The sequence below is a fragment of the Nicotiana tomentosiformis genome, chromosome 5, assembly GCF_000390325.3.
Source record: "Nicotiana tomentosiformis chromosome 5, ASM39032v3, whole genome shotgun sequence".
NCBI classification, from domain to species: domain Eukaryota; kingdom Viridiplantae; phylum Streptophyta; class Magnoliopsida; order Solanales; family Solanaceae; genus Nicotiana; species Nicotiana tomentosiformis.
The window spans coordinates 72233762-72238862 of NC_090816.1; the positions used below are offsets into that span (position 1 = coordinate 72233762).

The 5101-nt window shown below is 33.3% G+C and overlaps 1 long non-coding RNA gene across 1 annotated transcript; it reads right to left on the reverse strand.

The window, feature by feature from the left end:
- Positions 1–972: 972 nt before the first annotated feature.
- Positions 973–4792, reverse strand: LOC138891535 (uncharacterized). Its single transcript, XR_011407852.1, has 4 exons — positions 4605–4792; positions 4222–4336; positions 3914–3984; positions 973–1359 (listed from the first exon to the last, which is right to left on the reverse strand). It is a non-coding gene; the product is annotated as an uncharacterized lncRNA (long non-coding RNA).
- Positions 4793–5101: the final 309 nt, after the last annotated feature.

Sequence of the window (5101 nt, forward strand, 5' to 3'; positions counted from 1 at the left end):
AAGTTACATTATAAAACATCGTCAACGAAAGAAGTTTCAATCAAAATAGACATGTGCAATTGTTTTCAACAGATGTTGTCCAGTCTCTTTCACGCAATTTCCTTGAAGCATCATCTCTTGGGTTCTCTGATTCTTCAGTTTTGTCATAACAAAGAGAATCACGTTAGAATTCACTAAGGTAGATTATACAGAAATTATACAAGTCCAAATTAAATTTGAGTAACAATGCTGATAGCTACTATAGATCAGTAAGCCAGAGTTGAAAAGGTAACCACTAATCTTACTGCAATGCGATAAAAGCTACAGACTATCTATTATGTTGCTCTTTTACCTGTTAAAGTGTGAAATATGAGATATCACCTATACCCATAGCACATTAATAAATTGAATTTTTTATTTTTATTTTATATTTTTATTAGTAATAAATAAACGAAGGGGAACTACACTATTTTTTACCTCTTCAGAGAGGTAGATATCCTACGATTGCAATAGATTCTAATTTCTTATGAAATAAGAAGATGCAATCGAGGCAATTTATCCATCTAAATAGTACTGCCAAAGCAAGATTCTTTTTGGCATGATCCTCTTTATGTTTACTTCTTGAGTAATGATTTACTACAGGAGCCATCTGTTTCTATATATCGCGTTTCAATGCTACTCATGAGAATACAAAAGAAGAAGGAACATATAAGCTTCCAACAATACATAACCTTGATAAGCACATCAGGAATAAATGAAATAAAGTCATAATTAATTACTTGAACAGAGAAATCCAAATTAGAAGCACCAACGATCCTTAGATAAAGTTACCAAATGAAGGGATACAAGCCTGACTCAGATACCAACAACAAAATTGAAGAGATGCCGAGTAATGAAATAATTTGTAATTTTCAGAAAAGAAACTATCAGATATCTAAAATTTTATTCTACAAATTAATGCCAAAAATTCCTAAAGCATCTAGATGGCACAAGATACACCTAAATGCAGCAATAATAAAGCTGTAAATGCCAGCACATATATTTGCCGAAAGAATTGCATATATAAATCTCATCTTTGCAATTGTTAAAATAAATGATCGTGGTCCTAAATGCAGCACATAAAGGCAGCAGTGTAGACAGCTAATCAACAAATGGGAGAATGAGAAGTTGTTCTATTTACTTGCTGTGTATTTGTTGACGTTTGGTTGATGTTTGGTCAATTCATTGGATGACAATAGCTGATGTATTATGCGGCAACTCATGATGGATCAACTCAGTGGCACGAAAAGTAAGAGTTGACATGTCCATATAAATGACTAAAGTTGAGTCTTTCTCAGCTGCATTCTCCACACAAAAGTGAGTTTCTTCTGTTTAAATGTCCTATGAGAAAGCTAACACTATCAGCAAAACATGATGATGATGATGGGTTAATGAATCCCAATACAATTGATATCCCATAAACTATAGCAGTACCAGAAATGACCACAGTGAAGCCTAGAACAAGATGTATGCATGTAGAATCAGATTTTGCACTGAAAAGAAGGTACCATTTCTTCCAATGATGTCCTCTTCAAGATTGGATAAATCATAATCTTGAGCAATTAGAAATATGTAAAATTTTGGGAAGAAACTGATGTCCTTCTATTCTAGTACAATAAATGTTCCTCTTCAAATGAGACCAAGATATAAATTTTAGGAATCTAAATTGAAAGGTTAACGTTAGGTAATCTCATAACTTAGGAGAAAATAGATCCTTCGAGCAGAATAAGTCATTTCCTCTTCAATCAACGCTAAAATAGCATTGTTGACATCGAAAGTGAAAGAAAATCTTAAATTGATAAATTATAGTTCTAAAAAATAAGACATTATTTCTTTAGTAGTTAAGAGAGCCTTGGTTTTGTTCCACACAATTAATGCTGCAGAAAATATGCTTTGTCCAAATGCCCATCTTAATTAAAACTTACCTTAGTCATTAAAGTACATATTTGGTGTAATCAAAATGAAATGGCAGACAACCAAATGACATGCGAAGATAAATTTATAGTTTGCAATTCTGTAACACATGAAAGTTCTTTGAGGGATTCACCTACTTATCATACCTAGAATTATGTGACGTGAATCCTTACTTTATTGAGGCGAACAGAGCAGAGCAACATTAAAACATGATCGATAAGAGATGGCTGGACTTAGCTGCTGCATTAGATAAAACAGGTGATAGAGTGCAAATTGTTTTTTACCATAACAGGAAGATTAATTTCTTGCCTCAGAGAATCACCATTTTTCTCAATTTCAATTGAACTTCTAAACTTATTTGTATAACAGTAAAGAGGGGAAACTATATTTGTATAACAAAGACAAAGAAATAACCAGAAAAGTTATGAAGAGGAATGCTATAATAAACTAAAGTTTGTCATAAATCAACAATAGGCATACCAACATAAAACAAACAAAAGAAAATCACCACATTTCACAGTTTTAGAATTCAGGGTGTCAAATAATTTTGGCTGCATTAAAGTTCTTCTCCTCCCCATTACTATTTTTGTCTTGATGGCACTTAGTGTTCCCTATACTGTAATAATGTGCGTATCCATGTAGAACATACAGACATATGTGATGAAATAATCAAATACATGCTAAGAGTACAACGCGAAAATATGAATGAAAATAAAAAAAATCAGATCTGTGTCCATCAAATATTCAAAATTATACAGAGCGAAATAAAAAGCCAAAAAAGGTGTAATAAGAGAGCAAAGCACAAGCACATAGAGAACTTCAATAGCTAAATGAAAACAACTAATCAGTAAATCTCGGAGAAGAATGGAATCATAAATTTACATGCTCAAAGAGAACACAAAGGAGGGTGCAGCAGCAAAAACAATTGGCAATTGAAATTTTGCATCAAATAATCAGTTTCACCAGTAGTTCCTCCCCCCAACCAGAAGGATAATTCAATATTATCCCATAACCTACTTCACAATAGAAATCATGCAATTTCATGCACTCTTTTACACCAGTTACTAAACAAGTATTCTTCAAGGGTAGGCTTAAATTAATGAACTATTCCGAAGACCTCAGAAAATCTTGACAACTATGCAACAACATTAAGACATTTTTTACGGCATCTGTACAGAGGTAATTTTCATACGCACTCATAATACTCTGTTAATTTTCATATGTATCTTAGGAAGGTAAGATTTATGTTCCCTCCTATCTTTGGAATCAGCTAACCATCTTTTTGTTCACTGCAAAGTTGCTAAGCAATGTTGGGCGCTCTTTCTGAATCTTTGTGGTGTCACTATAACTATGCCTTCATATATCAGGAACCTAATGGATAGCTGGCAGGAACAAACGATAGTAACGTTCCAAAAGCAGCTTGGGAGGACCACTCCTTTGTGCATTTTCCGGACCATTTAGAGTGAAATAAATAGTGCTCGTTTTGAGAATAAACAGAGTCACATTTCTAGAACTAAGAAATGACTACGTGATCTATGTTTCTAGTGTAATACGTGTTTATCAGATAGTAAGGATCAGTACTTAGAATTTTTGAATCTGCTACGAAATATGTAATAGGGGACTATTTATAGGTGATGTCTGCTCTGTTTGTACTCTTGTGTACCTTCTTGGTACATTCTTGTTAATAATACTTTACCTTATTAAAAAAAGAAAATTAGTAGCACCAGCAGTTCCCCACTAACCAGAAGGATAACTCAAGATTATCCGATAACCTACATCGGAATAGAAATCATGCAATTTTATCGCATTCTTTTTACACCATTGCTAAACAAGTATTTTTCAAGGGCAGTCTTAAAATTATATCTAAATGAAAGAGTTGCACTTTTTAGTATTTCAGAATCTCCTCAACCAATAAAAGGCGGCGATAGAGATTATGCACTAAGTTTGAAAAGAGAGATTAGCAAATAAGCAAAATAGTTACCTTAAGTTATAGCTCAGCAGTATGTACAAGCCAAAAAGCCAAAAGTGAGCTGCAGCAGAGACTTGCTTTACCTGTAAATATTTTTACAAACAAGACAGTAAATCAAAGCCATTTAAACCTAGAAGTTTCTATGATACTAATGTCAAGACTCAAGAGTTGCATCTTATACGTAATATCGCATAACAGAGTGATTGAGAAAAAGCTGTAAAATATATTTATTTATAGAAAGAGTAACAAACGGCAATTTATTGGTAACCATTTCATTTCCATCATTGGCTCCAGTTTTGTTTTCATCTTCAATGATTTACCTTGTTCAGTTGGTAATTCCACTTCTTCATTGGAGCAACAAAAGAATTTTCTTCATCAGCACAACTAAAGGGTTCTTTCTTTTGCTGCCTTCGCCAATGTCAGTTGAGGTTGGTGCTGTGAGAGAATGAAGAATGTTTCAATTCACCACATGACAGAATATACAGTATTCCAGATGTTCGCGCAAATAATTATTTAGCTTAGGTTTTGAGCAGTTCATGAGAAAGCCAACTTTGAATATTCAGTATTGGCCGGGGCTCCTTTGGGAAAGAAACTTTTTGCAAGTTCAATCTTGTAGTAAACATGTAGAAATTTGTTAACTTTAACGATAGCATAACCATTAGATGTTGTTAGTTTGAATTTTATTTACAGCAAGAGTTTGTACCTAAATTAAAGTTATATCATAAATCTCCTCTGCAGTAAAGGATAATATTTTTCTCCGTGTTCACCCATATCTTCCCAGTTGTTGAGCCAAAGGCAGGTTGAAGATCAACATCAAACAATAGCAGTTCATGATTAAAGCACTATTTTGGTAAGAAGAGAAGATTCTGCTAAAAAGTTAGTATTAAGACTAAGATTAAATCAAAAAGTACCTTAAGAGTCAACCCCGTTTGTTGACTACATTTGACACAATACTTTGCTCTTCTGATTGAAATTCTCACTTCGTCTATTGCTACATATTTAAATGCAGAAACATTGTAGCTCATTTGAAATTGATAGTTTTACGTCAATGGAGAAGGCCCTGTGTATGGAGGATGAGAGTCATGAGACTAATCATTATCACAATAAATACTTAATGTCAGATTGTAAATTATGTGAATATAAATTGTACATTTGCAATTGGTACTGTTAGTTTCTTCATCTGGGACAAGGATGAGAGAT